Below are 20427 nucleotides of genomic sequence, written 5' to 3'. Positions count from 1 at the left end.
CCAGTGTCTTGTTGTTGGAAAGGAACTAAATCTTGCTAATAAACTTACTGCAAAAGTTATATCTGGTCGAGTATTATTTGCAAGATACATTAGTGCCCCAATTGCATTAAGATATGGAGTTTCATCACCAAGAAACTCTCCATCATTTTTAATGAGGTCGAAATGGATCTTTATTTATATCAAGTGATCTCACAACCATCGGGGTACTCAATGGATGTGTTTTATCCATATAAAAGCGCTTTAGGATCTTTTCGGTATAAGTTGATTGATGGACAAAAATTCCATTTTTTATATGCTTAATTTGTAGACCAAGATAAAATTTTGTCTTTCCAAGGTCTTTTATTTCAAACTCTTTATTCAAACAATCTACTGCTTTTGGAAGTTCCCCAAGAGTTCCAATGATATTTAGATCATCAACATACACAGTGATTATAACAAATTCAGATCCAGACCTTCTTATAAATACACAAGGACAAATTGGATCATTCTTATACCCTTCTTTCAGCAAATACTCACTCAGGCAATTATACCACATTCGCCCTGATTGTTTCAATCCATATAAGGATTTTTGAAGCTTTATTGAATAAGTTTCCCGAAAACTTTTATTAGTTTCAGAAACTTTGAGCCCTTCAGGGATTTTCATATAAATTTCGTTGTCTAATGTGCCATACAAATAGGTTGTGATAACATCCATTAGACACATATCAAGTTTTTTATGGACTGTCAAATTCATAAGATATCTGAAAGTGATTGCATCTACCACAAGAGAATATGTCTCCATATAATCAATGTCAGGTCTTTGCGAAAATTCTTATGCAACAAGTCGTGCTTTATATCTAACGACTTCATTTTTATCATTTCGTTTTTCCACAAAAATCCATTTGTATCCCACTGGCTTTATTCTTTCAGGTGTTCGGACTATACGTCCGAATACTTTATGTTTTTCAAGTGACGCTAATTCTGCCTGGATAGCGTCTTTCTATTTTTGCCAATCATTTCTCTGTCTACATTCATCGACAGATCTTGGTTCAAGATCCTCATCTTGTTGCATTATTTTAACAACAATATTATAAGTAAAAATATTGTCGATAATAATATTATTTCGGTTCCACCTTTTTTCCGTAGAGACATAACTTATTGAGATCTTTCATTCTTATTATTTTCAGGTACCTTGACCTCCTCTGAGGTCTTATCATTTCTTATGCCACAGGGCTCTTTTTGAGCAATTACCTCCATATTATTATCTCCTAGATCATTTTCTCCTTTTCGCATTCGAGGATTTTTATCTTTGGAACCAATTGGTCTACCACGTTTCAAGCATGGCATAGACTCATTTGTATTTATAGATTGTCCAATTGGGATATCAATTCGAATAGGAGCATTAGCAGCTGGAATATGTGACTTAGTCACCCTTGGTAGGTTAGTGAATGCATCAGGTAGTTGGTTTAAAATATTTTATAAATAAATTATCTTTTGAACCTCATGTTCACATTGATTTGTTCGAGGATCTAAATGAGATAGTGATAATGCATTCCAATCTATCTCCTTTTGCAACTGCTTATTTTCTCCCCCCGAATATTGAGTATTCTGATTCATCAAAATGACAATCAACAAATCTTACCGTAAATAAATCTCCAGTTATAGGTTCCAAATATTTTATAATAGAAGGAGATTCATACCCAACATATATACCCAATCTTCTTTGGGGTCCCATCTTTGTGTGCTATGGTGGAGCAATTGGAACATATACTGCACATCCAAATATTCTAAGATGGAAAATATTTGGCTCCTGACTAAAAGCCAATTGTATTTGGGAGACTTTATGATAACTTGTGGGTCTAATCCACACAAGAGCTGCTGGATGCAAAATAGCATGGCCCCATGCCGAAATGGGAAATTTTGTTCTCATAAGCATTAGTCTAGCAATTAATTAGAGCCGTTTGATCAATGATTCCGCTAGACCATTTTGAGTATGAACATGAGCAATTGGATGCTCAATTGTTATCCTAGTTGTTATGAAATAATCATTAAAGGCCTGGGATGTAAATTCACCAGCATTATTAAGACGAAGTGTCTTAATTGCATAATTTGGAAATTGTGCTCTTAATCTTATTAATTGAGCTACTAACCTCGCAAAGGCCAAATTGCGGGTTGATAACAAGCACGCATGTGACCATCTTGTAGATGCATCTATCAAAACCATATAATATCTTAATGGTCCACATGGAGGGTGTATGGGCCCACATATATCACCCTGTATACGTTCTAAAAATGCAGGAGATTCAACTCCAACTTTAATTACTGATGGCCTAATAATCAGTTTTCCTTGAGAACATGCAGCACAAGAGAATTCTTTAGTTTGAAGAATCTTCTCGTTCTTCAATAAATGACCATGTGAATTCTCAATTATTTTGCGCATCATATTATAATCGGGATGGCCCAACCGGTCATGCCAAATAATAAAATCATTAGTAAACTCCTTGTTTACTATGGCATGTGATTCAACTACACTAATATTAGTATAGTATAATCTAGAGGAAGATGCGGGAAGCTTTTCAAGTATATACTTCTTTTTCTGCTTTTATTGTAGTAACATAAATGTATTCAACCTTTCCTTCATTGATAGTCTTAATATGATAGCCATTTTGGCGAATATCTTTGAAACTCAACAAATTTCGTTGAGACCTACTACAATATAATGCATCACTAACAACCAATATAGTTCCTCCTGGTAGTAATACAGTCGCTCTTCCATAGCCCTCAATTAATTTTGTACTACCAGATATTGTTATGATATTGGCTTCTTTCATAATTAAATAAGAGAAATATCTATTATCTTTTAATATGATGTGCGTCGTAGCACTATCCAGAAGACATATTTTTTTTTTATTATTCATACGGACAACTGAAGATTGGGAAGTTTTCATATTCTTCAAGAAGAAAATAAATACATCATAAGTAATATTGAAAAGTTTAAGAACAAAAGAAACAACATTTATGAAATTAAATACTAACAACATAAAAAGTTTTAAATATGAACTTCATAAAAAGAAATACATTTATTCTTATAATTTTTCCCAATAATAAGCCTTCAGTTATGATGCTCAAAGAAATCTCCAGCTTCTAAATGAGTAATATCTGCAAGGCCTTCAAAAATATCATCTTTATAGGCAATGTTTGCTTCAACTTTATCATGATTATTCATAGGGCCCACCTCAACATCATTTTGAAAAGTTAAGTTAGTCTCAACTTTATTTTGTTTCCCTTTTATAGATGCTTGATAAAATTTGACAAACTGTTCAGGTGTACGATAAATTCATGCCCAATAATTTTTCATACCACATCGGTGGCAAACATTACCTTTGCCTTTTGAAGGATTATTCTGAGAACCCTTATTGTTCACTTGTTTATAACGACTACCACCATGACGATTATTATTTCGCCCCTTGCCACGCCCACGTATATTTATATAACCACAATAATTATTTTGTCTTTTTTCAGACGTGGATCTATCGTTCCCATATTCGCTTCTGGAAATGGAATTGGTCCAGTGGGGCGGGCTTCATGATTTTTCATTAAAAGGGCATTATGTTGTTTAGCCACCAAAAGGTATGAAATTAACTCTTAATATTTCTTAAAGCCCTTTTCACGGTATTGCTGCTGTAACACCATATTTAAGGCATGAAAAGTGGAAGGAGTCTTTTCCAGCATGTCCTCATCATTCATAGGTTCCCCACATAATTTTAGTTGGGAAATTATCCTATATACAGCAAAATTATATTCACTTATGGTCTTATAATCTTGTAGCCGTAAGTGCACCCACTCACGACGAGCTCTTGGCAATACCGTGGCCTTTAGGTGGTCATATCGTTCCTTCAAACTAGTGCATAATTGAAATGGATCTTTCAAGGTTAAATATTCACTTTTTAACCCTTCATCGAGATGATGGCGAAGGAAAATCATGGCTTTCGCCTTATCCTGACTTGATGCTTCATTTCCTTCTTTAATAGTGTCACCAAGACCTTTAGCGTCAAGGTGAATTTCAGCATCAAGTACCTATGGCAAATAGTTATTCCCAGAGATGTCAAGTGCCATAAATTCAAGCTTTGACAAATTCGACATAGTGAAAACTATCATAGAAATAAGTGAATTAGAATGACAAGAATTATTATTAATTTAGTGCAGTGCATAATCATGTATTAATATTCTATATATAAAATTATCAAACAAATAATTATGTGCAGTGCGATGATAAATTAGTGTTTAATATTACCCACAAAAACTTTAGACATGTAAGTATATTTTCATAGAATAAATAAGTTGAATTAATATGTACTAGTATAATTTTGTTCTACTTAGAATACGTTTCAATAAGCTAAGTAGGCATAAACTAGATGATATCAATTCTGACAAGTTTCAACATTCAATACGATTCATCTAATAGTTCAATCGTTAATTTTAAAGTCATTAATTACTTTGTACACTTAGGTGATAAATTTATTGAAGACACGTTTAAACCTTTTAAAAATTTTGCAAGAATTCCTTCTAAATGCATATTATGTTAGAATATTTGGATGTGGGCTTAATTAGTCTAATTATTGTAATTCAATTTTAATACTTATTTATTTATTTATTTATTTATTTATTTATTTATTTATTTATTTATTTATGTGTAGGATTAAAATTCTTCATAGTTTATATAATGAAATAATAATTTAACCGAAACTTATTATTTTCATACCAATACAATTATTATAATCATATTCAAAACAAGTTATGCATATGGTAATTAAATTGCAGGTTAAAGAAGATCCTAATAGAAATGTTATAAACATAGAAATGTATACCTGAATCGGAAAAGAAACTGACTACCTCTTTTAGGAAGAAGATAAAATTTGGATGAAGCAGATAACTTCAGTTGGTTAGAACCTCGTGCTGATAACGTATTATAAAATTATAGCAATATAAGTCAAGAAATATAGATAAAACTTTTCTTCTATCAAGTTGTATTCAAGTCTATCTTATTGATGTCTTTTGTAGAATTAGAAATACCGTATATATAGTGTATAATTTACTTGAGCGTTACAAGATATTAAATGAATATAATAAACATATTTATGTATATCCAAAATGGTTAATGGATGAGTTTTTGGACATTCACAAATTCAATGTATTTACAACAGATACTTGTTAGTAGTCCATGTTATAAGGAACCATTTTTAATGTATCCTTGAGGACTACTTTGGACTTTTTCTAATTTTCTCCGAGCAAGTCGGAGCAACTCAAAATTTAGTGAACTGAAATGTAACTAGAGTATACGTGAGGTACTAAAGTACTACTTATCCTAGTGAAGGGACTATAACCGTTATGTATATAAGGGTTTGTCATCCCCACAAATTTTCAAACCCAACTCAACCTTTATTCTCTGCGTATGTATCTCTCGCAAAATCCCTGCAAAACCCTAGTGCTCTCTCAATCAATGATCTAATGTGATGATTTGATCCCTGGTTTTTCAGGACAAAATATCCATTTTTTGGTTGAAAACCCCAATTTGTTTTGTCAAACAATGCCTCAAAAGTTCTTTTTCTGTTTGTGTGAATTTGAATAGGAAGAAAGATTAAGTTCCCTCCAATACCCAGTATCAGTATGTCTCCTTAACTTCAATTCTTTTTACCACTTTTACCACTTTTATTTGTATCGGTAACAAATTTAACAGTAAAAGATATTTTTTATGTTATCTTTAATGAATCTATGAGAGAAGGATTATCTAAGGTATTTGCTTTCAGTTTATATTTGGTCCTTCTATTTTCTTTGTTTTTCTATTTTATTTCTTTTTTTGGTTATAGGTGCTATATCATTACCTTGACTATGACTATATGCACGGCCACCGGTGTTGAGTAAATTTGTTCACAAAGGTGGGAGCACATGGTCTCACATTGATGTATTTTGCTTGTGTTTTCTTTCGGGATATTTTCCTTCATTCTTGTTAATGCCCCTCTATATATGGTCCTCTCTGTTCAATACATGGATATGTACACAGATAATATGTTGATGATTAAAGCATAGATCAACTCTTAGAATTTCTGGTCGATCCTTGTAGCATTTGAGATATCTATGTGTTAAGAGCTTTTATATAAAATATTTTTGCCAAATTGCATTTTCGCATATATGTGACATATGTCAATACGGGGTAAATTTGATGCCAAGTTTGCGAAATGGGAAATCAACTCAAGCTTCATTTTTTTATCACGTATGTGAACTTTATCCCCAAAATAGTTGAGATGTTTTTCATCTGCCCAAACAAAATTTATTGGTGGGGAAGGTGTTATGGACAGTCAAATCGCATAGAAAAATATATGCATTTTAAATCAACTTATTTTTATTGGACCAGTTATGTGATACATCTGCCTTTATTTACTTCCTTTCCCTTTCTTGAACTGTATACAAGTTAATCTGCCCAAATTTTCTCTGGATAATCACTTCCTGACCGCTGCTGGAGATCCTTACATTCGATTATTTAACATTAACTCGAACACTCCTCAGCCGGTAGGTTTTAGACTGATTCTATAATTATTTCCTCTCTTAATGCCCTTTTGTTTTACCTGGTGCTTTCCTTTGTTGTGGCTCTGAAATATCTAGTTTGAGTTCCCCATGTTAAACAAAGAGTTTGTCACCTTTTTTTTTTTTCAGATTAGGAGCTTTGATTCACACACTAACATTGTGATGGCAGTAGGATTCCAATGTGATGAAAATTGGATGTATCGGGGATCTGAGGTTGGCACTGTAAAAATTTGGGATTTGAGGTATTGTAGCTGTCAGACAGATGGTTTGCTACCTTTCCAACTTTCATCTCCTGTTTAAGTCAACATATATTTGAATCTTTTGAGGTTATCAAAAATATATTTGAATCTTTTGAGTATATGCACCAGGTCGTTAAGAGGGAATATGAAAGTCGAGCAGCTGTGAACACTCTAGTTTTGCTCCCTAATCAGGTTTTATACTATGTGTCTGAATCTGTGAAGCACACTATATGCTTAACCTTTTGACTGAATGTTTGAACTCAGAACCTTACAGAGAGCTGTGTATTTAGTCAGCTTTTATCCTGCCTATTCCTCTTGAGAAAAATTCTATAGCTTCATTCACTTTCTTCATATAAAAGAATCTCCATATCAATTCTATGAGTTTCTGGTTGAAGGCAATAGTTTGAACGAGCTATTTGGATCTTGATTGCATCAGAAAAAAAGGAGGTTGTGCTTAAGAAAATAGACATAGCATTGGCATCCATCTAAACCGATGTATGATGTGTAACATTTACTAGTAGTCCGTCTTTGCATGCTGCCATGCCACATATTCTTATATTTAATAATAAACCGGTCTTTCAGCTATGTTTTGTTGATTACTTTTTTGGTATGTTTTGAGCATGTTTTAAAGTTTTACAAATGCTTTTGCAGATTACAAATATATTAATCTATAGTAAGTAGTTTCTCAAATATCATATCATTCAATCAACTACGCCTCAATTTAAAATAGTTGGTTTTGGTTATACCAATTTTCCATATCCATTAACCTCTATTAAGGTCCATTACATTCTAATAGTAAATTTGTTAAGTGGTTCTCTGGAATTAGATCTGAATCTCATTCTTATTACTACAGCCAGTCTCAATCCAGAATAAAAGGATCCTTAACAAATATCTGGCCTTATGTAGGTGTAATGACAACAGCTGTGCTTCAACCCGATTAGATGATTGTTTGGTTCCATTGTGTTGCATTCGTAGTTGAAACAATTTCCTTCAAGTGATTTCAGGTTTACCTTATCCTTTTTATTACCTTTCGCTTTTCATATTCTCGCACCAAATGATCGATGCATATCGAATGCGTAGAACATAGTCAAACATATTAAACATCCTCACATTTTATCCTTTCTGTGCTATATGCTCCATTTGTAGGATTTAATCATTTCTAATCTTGCTCAAACATGTATGACTGCATGTCCATCTTAACGTTCGTATTTTCTACGGCATTCTTCTTGTGATTATGTTGGACCTTCGATGTCCATCATTTACTTCTATATAGTATTAGTGGTCTTAAACTTGTTCTATAGAACTTTTCTTTCTTTTACTATTGTTCTTTTTTTGTTAGGTATCTTTCTATCCTGCAACACTCCAATGTAACTCCTTTATTACAGTCATCATGTTATAGTTTTATATGTTACTTCTTTGTCTATCATATAATCTATTTGAATATTGATCCAAAATATTTGGATTGTGTGCATTTATGCGCTACAATCTCATATATCTCCCTTAACCTTTATTCTTTAATGGGTGCAAACTTATAGTGCATATATTTTGTCTTAATTCTACTAGCCATAAAATCCTTATTCTTTAGAATCTATCTCCATAATTTTGACTTTTGGTTGATTCCTTCACTAGTTTCGTCAATTAACATAACAACACAACTTTGCCTTAATCTATAGCAAATTGGAGCCAGTTGTATGAATCCTGATTGTTCATATCTCTCCATATAAGCTTCTTAATCCAAGATAAATTCTATACTTCTTATATAGTCAGACCTCTCTATAACAACATCCTTATATAACATCACTTTACTATAAAAGCCAAGTTTTTCCGGAATCAAATTTCATTTTCTGTTATAATATATGTTTTCTATAACAGCAATTCGCTATAACATCCACAAATATCTGGAACAAACGAGACTGTTATAGAGAGGTTTGACTGTATATGAACATGGTTTTAGCTCAAACATTAATAAATTTTATTACTTTATAAAACAAAGTTTTTCTAAGTCCAATACTATAAAATTTTTGTTAGTATTAGAAGCTCTTTACTTTTCTTACTGGTAGGGGTGTTCATGGTTCGGTTTGGATCGGTTTTTCCCTAAAAAAAAACAAACCGAGTAAGTCGGTTCTTCAAATATTGGTACCAAACCAATTAAGTCGGTTTTTATCGATTCGATTTTTGTCGTTTTTTTTTCCGATTTTTTCGGTTTTTTATCGGGTTTTTTCTTAAATATGAGACATACACTACCAAACACATATTCCGGCGACTACATTTTCAATATAACACTCTCAAACTAATTGCTCTTTGAGAAGTCTATCATTTACCAAGATTTATTGATCAAGATATATTGATGATAATTGAATCAAATAGTGATGAATAAGTTACATACTCAATTAAAAATCGATTATATTTAACATGCAATAAATTCTTGTACTTAGCAAAAGAAAACTACCAATCAAACTAGAATGTAAAGGCAAAGAATTAGAGAATTAAAATAGCAAAGAACTAGACTAAAAATACAAACGACTAATATGTACCATAAAATATTATAAACTTTGTATAAGAATATACATATATATTGGTGTAATAATAAATTTAAATAGCTATTTCTATAGTCGGTTTGGTTCGGGTTTTTTCGGTTATTTTTTGATTAAAACCAAAACCAAACCAAATTTGATCGGTTTTTAAAATTCAAAACCAATACCAAACCAAACCTAAAAAGTGATTTTTTTTGGTCGGTTTGGTTCGGTTTTTCGGGTTTTTATGAACACCCCTACTTACTGGTATATAAATTTCTAATAGGACTAAAAGACTCTTAGCAAACAGTGGACATACACTAAATAGACTAACATGTAAATTTAATCCTAACTAATTTGTATCTCCTATATAGATTCCCAGAGATTGTAGATCTTCAAACAAATATAAGTACATGTGTGTAACTGATATTTCGAGGCAATTTTGGGGGGCAGGGGGTATGCCTTTCCCTTAATTAGGGAGACAAGCTGTCCACATTGTGGTACTTTGGTATGGAAATTTTCTAAGTGAAAGGATAAATCTATTCCTTATAAAGTCTTGTAGTATTTTCCCTTGAAGCCAAGACATCAAATGTTATTTATTTTTGAAAAACAAATATGGACATGAGGTGACAAGAAGAAAAAAATTTGGAAAAGGCGAAAGAGTTGAGGTATCTTGTTGATTCTGAAGCTTGGCAAGAGTTTGACGAGAATTATCTGTGGTATGGACGAGAACCTCTTAAAATTAGAATTGGCGTTACAACTGATGGTTTTAATCCATTTGGTAACATGAGAACACCTTATAGTATGTTGCTAGTCATTTGAGTTCCTTATAATCTTCCTACTTGGAAATGTTTTAAGGACCTATTTATCATAATGTAACTGCTTACTCCTATTCCTCGAGTACTTAAAAAGGATATTGATGTTTATTTGAATCTGTTTTCTTGAGCCGAGGGTCTTTCGGAAACCTCTCTACTCCTTTGGGGTAGGGGTAAGGTCTGCGTACACACTACCCTCCCCAGACCCCATTAGTGGGATTTTACTGGGTTGTTGTTGTTGATGTTTATTTGAATCATGTGGTTGATAAATGGAATAAGTTATGGAGTGACGGTGTAAAGACATTTGAAGCATCAACCATGATGTGCTTCAAGATACGTGCTGTTGTTTTTTGGACTGCAAATAACTTTCTAACCTATGGTAACTACTTAAATTCTTTATCGTTATGTCTAAATAACACTCCCCCTGTTTTATTTTATGTAACTTGTTTGACTGGACACGAAGTTTAAGAATGAAATAATTTTGAAACTTGTGGTATTAAACATACCATAACATTTATCTGGCTATGAAAGCTTGTCATTACGGGTAAATGGGAAGTTTAAGTTGCATTGTTTCCAAATTTAGAAAGAGGTCATTCTTTCTGGAACAAACTAAAAATGAATATGGCACATAAACTGAAAAGAAAGGAGTAGTACGTTAGAAAAGTGTATATAATTAACTTGTATAATACAACAACAAATCCAATATAATCCCACATAGTGGGGTCTGGGGTTAACTTGTATAATACCTGTAAGTTTTATACAGTTCAACTATATAAACTATTTTTTAACATATATTACTTCATATGAATCAACCATCAGGTAATTTATTTGGATGAAGTATTAAGGGATACATGGCATGTCCTATTTGCAATAAGGATGTCTTCACACAAGTTAAGAAGTAAAATATATTACATGGGTCACTATCGATATCTTGAACTCAATCAAATATAGAGAAGTAAGAAATTTAAAGGGGAAGTAAAATATAGATCGAAGCCAAAAGTTCTTTTAGGAATAATATCTTATAAAAACTGAATTTCTAGGTATTTACAGATCAGGAAAACACCAAAATAGAATAAACGTCATCCTAAAGAGTCAAACTAAGTGAGGAAGTATTTTGTTTGAAATACCATACTGAAAGATTTTGAAGTTGCAACATAATTGAGATGTAATGCACATAGAAAATAATATTTGTATGGAGGCTTTGGAGACATTTTTTTAGTACTGATGGGAAAACTAAGAGCACATATAAAGCAATGAAAGATCTTAAGGATATTAACATAAGAAGGAACTATGGTTGCAACAAATGTTTCCATTTATACTAGACTACTTGTTTGTTGTGATATGTCAAAAAAGGGAAAAAGTTTTTTGTGCATCCTTAAATTTGTTTCTTAATAGTTATGCTTTAAAATGTTACAGTGTGTAACCGTGGATGATGCTAAGATAATTGGACGAAAATATCATGACTATCATGTCCTATTACTACCAATGATGCCTATTCGTATTTAGAAATTTGTAAAATGACATAATGGTCACAACTTTTTAATTCAGTCATGTTACCATCATTCATGCTTATACACCACGATGTGTTTGAAGCATAACCATTAGGAAATTCTACATATTATAAAAATGCACAAAAATCTTGTTCTTTTCCTTTTTTTTGACATATAATAACAAACAAGTGTCATCGTATAGTTGGAATCATTATGCTGCAACCATGGTTCTTTTCTTACATTCATATCCTTAAGGTCTTGTTGCTTTATATGTGTCCTTAGTTTTTCCATCAATATTGAATGATGCCCCTAAATAATTCTCACAAATATTTTTTTCTATGTGCATGACATCTAAATTATGTCGTTACTTCAAACTCTTTCCGTATGGTAACTCAAAACAAAATACTTTCCTCACTTAATTCGCCTCTTCAGGACGATGTTTATTTTTCTTTTTATTTGGTTGTTTGCATGATGTATTAGTTATAAGGAAATCTAATTGTTGTATGACATCATTTCCAGGTAGCTCTTTTGGTTTCAAGTTTTTTCTACTTTTCACAAATTTTCCACTACTTCACTTGTGATTGGGTTCAAGATACTGACTGTGACCGATATAACATATGGTACTTCTCAACTTTTGTAAAATGTATTCTTTTTGCAAATAGACATCCATGTATCCTTTAGTGCTCTATTAATGTAAATTACATGATTCATAAGAAATAATATATGTTAAAAGGTAGTTTATATACCTTGACTATATACAACTTGCAAGTATTATACCAATGAAATTATATAAAATTTTCTAATTTACTACATCTGTTCCACTTTATGTGAACCTATTACTATTTGGGGAGTCAAACAAGACCAGTTTGTTTGCAAATATTTTTTTAATATTTTGAATTGTTAACTATTGTGTCCTAAAGTACTTTTTGTGTAATTTCTAAATATGTAAATTTTATTTCAAAATTTTTGAAAATACTATGCTCAAAATTCACATAAAATATTAGTCAATTTGACCCTCATACTCTAGAAAGGTTCACATGAAGTGGGTCGGAGGAGTTATTATATAGACATCATGGACGGTAAAAAATTTAAGCACTTATCGTAAGATGGAAAGTCATGTGTGGTCTATACAACATGTATCCTGAAGTGCTTTCTAGTTGTTCCATCAAATGTCTCTATAACATCACTCCATAACTCATTCAATTCATCAATAAATCCTTATCCTTTCTAGGTGCTTGAGGACTAGGCAATGACATTATTGTTTAACCCTAAAAATAGTTTTACAATCAAAGCATTTAATTTTATATTTTGGGGCACTAACAATCGATATAACTCACTTTTCCAAATATAAACAATATAAATAGGAATAACAATTGAACAAAATAATTGAGATATAAAAGAAGAGAGAAGCCTTATTGATGTTAGTAGTACTTTTTCGGTGTTAGCAAAATATTGAATTGCCAGAAATAGAACAATGAGATTTAATAATGTAATTGAGAGACTAATTGAGTAGTTTTCAGATGGGGATACAATGTAAAGAATAAGGGTGTAAATAGTATTTATATCCGTAACTGATTGTCTTATCCAACTCTTGTTCGTTACTATCATTTATTGCATTTATTGTACGTCACATAATTGATGCGTAATCGATGGCATAATAATAGCGAATCTCGTGTAATCCAGGATTAAATTCTTTTCTTATTCGTAACTATTAGCCCAGAATTGACCATGAAGGAAAAGCCCTGAGCCTGTTATGGAAGACCGTTCCGGGTCTTTTCCATAACATGCTCGGGGCTTTTTCGTGTAACAATCTTCCATAACAGGCTCGGGGCTTTTCCTTCATGGTCAGTTCCGGAGCTAATAGTTATGAATAAGGAAGGAATCATTTAATTCCGGATTACACGGGTTTCGCTATTATTACGACATTGATTATGCATCAGTTATGTAACGTACAATAAATGATAGCAATGAGCAGGATCTGGACAAGGCAATCAGTTGCGGATAGAAATACTATTTAAACCCATATTCCTTACATTGTATCCCTATCTGAAAACTACTCAATTATTCTCTCAGTCACATTATTGAATCTAATTGTTCAATTCCGGCAATTCAATATTTTGGTTACACGGAAGAACTACTACTAACATCAATAAGATTTCTCTTTTCTTTTATCTCTCAATTATTTTGTTTAATTGTTATTTCTTTTTATATTGTTTATATTTGGAAAAGTGAGTTAAGTCGATTATTAGTGTCCCAAAATATAAAATTAATTACTTCAACCGTAAAAACTATTTTTAGGGTTAAATAACAACAACAAACCTAGTATAATCCCTCAAGTGGGGTCTGCGGAGGGTAGAGTGTACGTAGACCTTACCCCTACATGGTGAATATAATTAGGGTTAAACAATTATCATAAATGCATCCTTAAAATATTTCAAGAAGGAAGATTTAAGGAACTAAAATGACCGGTCTATGTGCTCATGTTATTAAAACCATCAATTGCAAGACCTCAGTCTAATTTTACGAGGTTCAAATTACTGATGATTGCAAGGCAGGTATGTACTGAAGTTATTGTGAACTATAAGAATGTTTCTGATGCTTCCTCCCGGCTAAAGTTTAACTTGACCAAGCATTTTTGGTGCATTGAGTAGTCATTCTGTCTTGTGTCTTTGGATTGGGCCGGTTGGCTGAGACATGGAGTCATGTTGTTTCAACAAATTTTCTTTTTCTCAAACGAGGAAGGATTTTCCGTATCATTAGAAACAGGAAATAATTGACTGTAGAAGGGAGTTAGGGAGCAAAGGAGTTTTACTCATTTTGTTCGACTACTCCTTGGTTCTTCAATTCTTTTAATCATTTTTAGATGAATAACTCTCTCTCTTTCTATTTTTTATTTATTTTGGTATCATGTGGCTGTCATTTATTGGACTCCTTAATATTGGTCACTTTTGTTTGTTTACTGTGGTTTTGGTTTCGCTGTGGGTAGAAATTAGGCATTGAAGAGAGCTTTGCTGTTCATCAACACTCAACAGTTGAAGGGTTCCTCCCTTTTCTGTGGACCGGGTTAATTGCATGGTGGACTAGAGGCTGATTCAAGGTTTGAAGCTTGAAAACAATAAAATGGTGTAGATGAGCCAGCCTATGTGATGATTTAGAGAACCTTTCAGACTTCCCCTTTATGCCGAAAGACCTTTTCAGATGAGGCCAATATGGTTCTGTTTCTCAATGCTCCATTGTCTTAGGTTCTTGCTCTCCATCTTAATGTCAAGTTTTAATAGTGAGTCTTTTAAGTATTCAGCTTTTCAAATGTTCTGACATAAAGCAACTAAACTTAAGCAACAGACCGATTGGCTAAGACATCAAAGTGCACCAAGGGGAGCATAAGGCAACTGTATGCTATGCTCTACAGGGCAGACCTGAACCTTCTAGCTGAACCTGTAACAGGCATCATTCGTCTTTTACATCTCGAACCACAATATGTTGTACAGGTTTTCGGGGCATTTGGTGTACATGGGATAGCATTCTACCATCCGTTTGCTTCTATGGCATCCATTTTGAGATGTGTTAGGTCTGAGATTTTAGTTTTTAACGAAGTTATGATGTAAGACTGAGTTCTTGGCATGAGCTTTTAGCATGAAATGATCCTTGTTATTTGATCTTCAGGTTTGGAATTTGCCCAGCCCCTGCAGATCAAATGCAAGAACATATGCAAATTTTACATGTGAATTTTTATAGGGATGGCAATTGGGGCAGGTCGGGGCAGGGCTAACCTTAGATGGGGCGGGGCAGGTCTAACTTTAGATGGGGCGGGGCAGGGGAAGATTTTAATGGGGCAGGGCGGGGCAGGGCAAAGTGTTATTTTTGAGAAGTTTTAATAGGGCAGGGTAGGGTAGGGCTCATTACGGGTTAATAGCTGGGTCGGGTAAAAATAAGTTAGACCCGCGTACTTTTGTTATTTTTCCCCAAATCTGAAATCCCCAAACGCCCAAACCCTCCAATTCCCAAACTCAGAAACTCTCCTGCGATTCTTCTTCCTCTTTGAACTCTCTTGCAATTCTTCTTCCTCAAACCTCAAACCTTCTTCGATTCTTCTTCCTCCGGGCTCGGGGCAAAGTTTTCTCCAGCAAATCCAGGTAATGCTCTCAATTTCTCTTTCTCTCAACTTCTTACTCTCAACTTCTCTTTCTCCATCACAGTTGGTGTTGAATATTCAATATGAGTTGCGACCCATTGAAGTCATGTATATCTGTTCTGTTGATGAACATAAAGGTACTATATGCTCCATATGCAAGCACTAAAATACCAAAATTATCGCACAAGAGCTATTAATTAAGTCTAATTTAATGTACAAGTTGGCTTTAAATGTATTAAAAGATTGAATGTGTATTAGTTACTCTTGATATGCTTTGGAGTCGTTCTTTAATAGTTTCATAATCATTTAAAGTAATGAAATTGACACAACCAAATTAAGAAAATCGTACTGTTTGAACAATGAAAGTGATGAATATTAAAGGAACCTATTACCAGCATGAAATTTATGATTTCAGTGTTGGGAAGAGTCAAAACTTGGCAACTTGTGATACAGTTACCTTACTTCTTTCTAAATATCAGCTTACTTCTTTCTAAATATCAGCTTTTAGTGATACTTCTTGTCTTTGTTTTACTGGATAATCATGGCATCTTAAAATGAAGAGAATCTGCCAGCTTCATCTTCTAATGTTATTTCCTTAGACGATGAGAGTCGAAGGCCTTTACAATCTGATGAAGTTGTTGAAATGGGAAAAAGGGAGATATTCACGAGCATGGAAGCATTTCAAGCCGGTGAAGTTTAATGGTGTTCCATATGGTGTTTGTAAGTATTGCAATCACCGATATAAAAATGCTAGGAATTGTGGTACAAAATCTATGTTAGATCATATACCTAAGTGTCCTAATAGGTCAAGAGATGTACAAAATGAGGGTGATACCGGGGGTGGTTATTTTGATCAAGATGTTTTACGTAAACAACTTGCACATGCCATTATTTTACACGAGTATCCACTCTTTATAGTTGTTCATGTGGGATTTAGGAACTTTGTTGCGAGTCTCCAACCTATGTTTAAGATGGTTTCCAAAAATACAATCAAGAATGACATAATAAATTTTTTTGACAATTTGAAATCGCAAACTTCTAAGTTGGAGAAAGTCACGAGTAGAATTGCAATAACAACCGATATGTGGACTTCCAATAGTAATAAAAAAAGGTTCATGGCTATAACTGGTCATTTCATTAATGATTCATGGAGGCTTCAAAGTCATATTCTGAGATTTGCTTATGTCCCTGTTCCACATGATAAAGATGCTTTGTGTGGTGCTTTGGTTAATTGTTTGTTTGATTGGAATCTTGAACGAAAAATATCAACTATCACTATTGATAATTCTAGCACAAACAATGCTATGATTAAAACTTTATTGGATGAGAAACTTAATAAAAAAGATTTGTTGTTGACTGGTCGAGTATTTTATGTGCGTTGTGCTGCATATATTTTAAATTTGATTGTGCAAGAAGGCGCACGTTTGGTTCACTGTTCTCGTAACAAGAAGTTGGAGTATGATTGGCCTGCTCGGTAACTTAACATATTTAATGTTGAGAACAGCTATAGAATACAAAGAGGTATTTAACAAGTTGAGTCTAACTGACACAAATTATCAGTCGTATCCAACTGAAGAGCAATGGAGTAATGCAGAAGATGTTTTCTGATAAGCTCAAACTTTTTTATCATATCACTGAACAGTTTTCAGGAACTCAATATCCAACGTCCAGTCAATACTTTACAAAAGTTTGTGAATTAAGCTAGAATTGGAAGCTTGGGTGAATGAGTTTAATCCTTTGATTAGCGATATGGCATCTGCGATGTTGAAATTTAAAAAATATTGGGATGATGTGCATATTTTGATGGGAGTAGCTGCAAGCTTTGATCTACGGTACAAGATGAGGTTGGTAGAGTTCTTTCTTCCACTAATTTATGGTGAAGAAGCTTCAACTAAAATTCAAGAAGTTCGATCCAATTGTTATGATCTCTTTCAAGATTATAAGAGTAAATTATCTGCTCCACATGATTCATTAGCATCTAGTTCTAGTGAAGTCACTAGTTTTACTCAGGGTGATCGGCTTTCGAGCTTTGATAGATTTGTAGCTTCAACTGGAGCTACCGTGGAGAAAAGATCAGAGTTGGATATGTACTTAGAAGAAGACCTACTACCTCGAACTCCTTCATTTGACAATTTGAGTTAGTGGAAGACAAATGGATGGAAATTTCCTACATTGCAAAAAATGGCTCGTGATCTCTTAGCCATTCCCGTGTCTACTGTTGCTTCGGAATCGGCATTTAGCACTAGTGGGAGGTTGATTAGCCCGCATCGGAGTAGACTCCATCCCACTACTTTGGAAGCTTTAATGTGTGCTCGCACGTGGTTATGGAATGACTTAATTGGTAAGTAATTTTCTCATTATTGTCTTAATAGGTATTCAATTATTTAATACTATATTGATACATTGAACTATGTATTTTTTCTTTTAGGTTTGACTTCTACGATTGATAAAGTTTCATGTCCAACATTGCTTGATGAAGAGGACGAGCCAGATTCAAGTGGTTTATCGCAATTCTGAACTAAGTTCCATCCTTAAAACATGGAGTATGTAGTTCTTCCTTCTCCTTTAATTAGAAGTAGTTCCTTTGTTGTTATCTGTTTGGTTGACATTATTATATAGGCGACATTTTTATAGGAGAGTTTTGAAACTGCACCTATAACTAAATTGTTGAAACAGTTGGTCATTTCTTTTTGGCTCCTTTGAGCAGTAACTAAATTGGAGAAGCAGTGCACTTGACTGGATTCAGAATCTTTCAATGTTGGCAAAACAGAATTGCCCATTTCAATTTCAGTTGAATTCAATCTCATAAGTCCTGAAATATGAACATTGCAGTTCAGCAGACCAGCTATAATCTGTATTTGATTGTTTGTTTATCAGTAGCAAATGGTGGGATCTGGGTTCTCCCAAAGATAACCTATTCCAAGCTCTTTTAGATAAAGTATTTCTGGCCTTTTCACCAGTGTTTAATCGATTGATCAACTATTCCTTGATTACCTATGAAGTTTTGTGTATCTGTTGCACTCTATTCGTCCCGTTTTCTCCAATGCAAAGAATTTGTCTTCCAATGCTTCTAGCAAATTTGCTTCCCTCCACTCTTTTTTCCTTGTTGGTCTGTAATGAAAAAGCAGATGCGATCGTCATGAAGATGTCCAAACTGTGACCATTGTTTGTCTTTATAATCCTTACTGTAGTTACCATTAGCTTACTTTCCCTTCCTTTTTGAAATTACAGGACAAAGCACTCGAGGTGTTGGGTATGCAATCAGATGCAACGGAAGATGGTTATGTTGATCAGGAGCTGTTTTCTCTAACATGGATAAAGGTATTGCCCACCTTCACTCTGCTTACTTTTGTCACTTCATAGTACTCCTCATTATTGTTGTTGTTGTTGTTGTCGTCATTGTTATCGTTGTAAGTGTTACCACCGTTGTAGTACTGCTGCTGGTGGTTGTTACTGTAAAAGTTGTCGCCACTGTAGAACTGTTGCTGCTGCTGCTGGTTGTTGCGCTTAGTACTATAATCGCTGACATTATTGCTTCATATATATTTATTGCTTCCTATATATATTTGTTGCTGCTTTTGATCGCATAGACCGGCTAGAATGTAGGTTGTATTGGGTAGAATAGGTATAACTCGTGAGATGATTTTTACGCCGTTCGTGTTTATATTTTAAATTTCATGTCAAAGAGTGTTATTAATTTGCTAGATTTTGAGCACGATGATTTTGCTCACGTCTAAATGATAGTACGACTAGCCTAAGCAATTACAATATGCTGGATCATAATTGGAAAAAGAAAAGAAAAATGAAGGTAGAAATATCATGCACTATTATTACTTTTCGGTTGAGTTAAATAAGTTGTCAAATATCAAGAATTGAGTTATTTTATATTATCAGTCATCATAGAAAACAATTTGCATATAGCTTCTGTGGTTTCTATTGAAAAGGTAAAAGAAATTAGAAGCATACTGCAAAATGAAAAATATAGAGAAAAAAATAAAAATAAGCCTAAACGGGGCAGGGCTTAATAGAGCGGGGTGGGGCAGGGCAAAATTTTGATATAAGACTAAATGGGGCAAGGCAGGGCGGGTCAAAATTTTAGCGGGTCAAGTCTTGCCTTGCCCTGGCCTACCCTGCCCTGCCCTATTTATATTCCTAAATTTTTAACAATCATCCTATGTAACAACATTTTACTATAACATACAAGTGTTTTTTTAGACTGATTTTTATGTTATATTCTGTCCCCAATAATAACTTTTTACCTATAAAAGCAATATCTATTATTATAGCAAACTGATTTTTATGTTATATTCTGTCCCCAATAATAACTTTTTACCTATAAAAGCAATATCTATTATTATAGCAGTACAATCTTTGTAAAATTAATTCACTATAACAGCCTTACTCAAATATCTATATATTACATTATTTTATAATATCAAAAAAATAGTTAATGAGTTACTTTTTTGTTGAGACAATTTTAATAAATTCTGTAAAAACGTTAAACATTCTTGTGACCTTGGAACATGAGAAACTAAAAAATGAAGTTGGGAACTTTTCGTATTCTGCCATTTTTCACACCTTCCACTTTATTAATATTGTATTATATTTTTTAAAATTTTTAATTAATTAAATGTAAACATTAGTTGAGATTTTAAAATTAAATAATTTTGTCATCTT

At 33.2% G+C, this 20427-nt stretch overlaps 1 long non-coding RNA gene across 20 annotated transcripts; it reads left to right on the top strand.

Moving 5' to 3' along the window:
* Nucleotides 1-5417: 5417 nt before the first annotated feature.
* On the top strand, nt 5418-19311 carry LOC104092790 (uncharacterized). 20 transcript variants are annotated; one of them, XR_011414597.1, is made up of 7 exons: nt 5418-5644; nt 5847-5915; nt 6691-6803; nt 6930-6992; nt 7707-18091; nt 18179-18293; nt 18982-19311. It is a non-coding gene; the product is annotated as an uncharacterized lncRNA (long non-coding RNA). The 20 variants fall into 20 exon arrangements; XR_004506141.2 differs by having other exon boundaries at nt 6691-6992; nt 7707-7804; nt 14605-18091; XR_011414606.1 differs by having other exon boundaries at nt 6691-6992; nt 7707-7804; nt 12138-18091.
* The last annotated feature ends 1116 nt before the right edge of the window (nt 19312-20427 follow it).

This window comes from Nicotiana tomentosiformis, chromosome 3 (assembly GCF_000390325.3).
Source record: "Nicotiana tomentosiformis chromosome 3, ASM39032v3, whole genome shotgun sequence".
In the NCBI taxonomy this organism is placed as follows: domain Eukaryota; kingdom Viridiplantae; phylum Streptophyta; class Magnoliopsida; order Solanales; family Solanaceae; genus Nicotiana; species Nicotiana tomentosiformis.
Note: the sequence above shows the minus strand (reverse complement) of the source record. Positions and strands in the feature narration are given on the sequence as shown.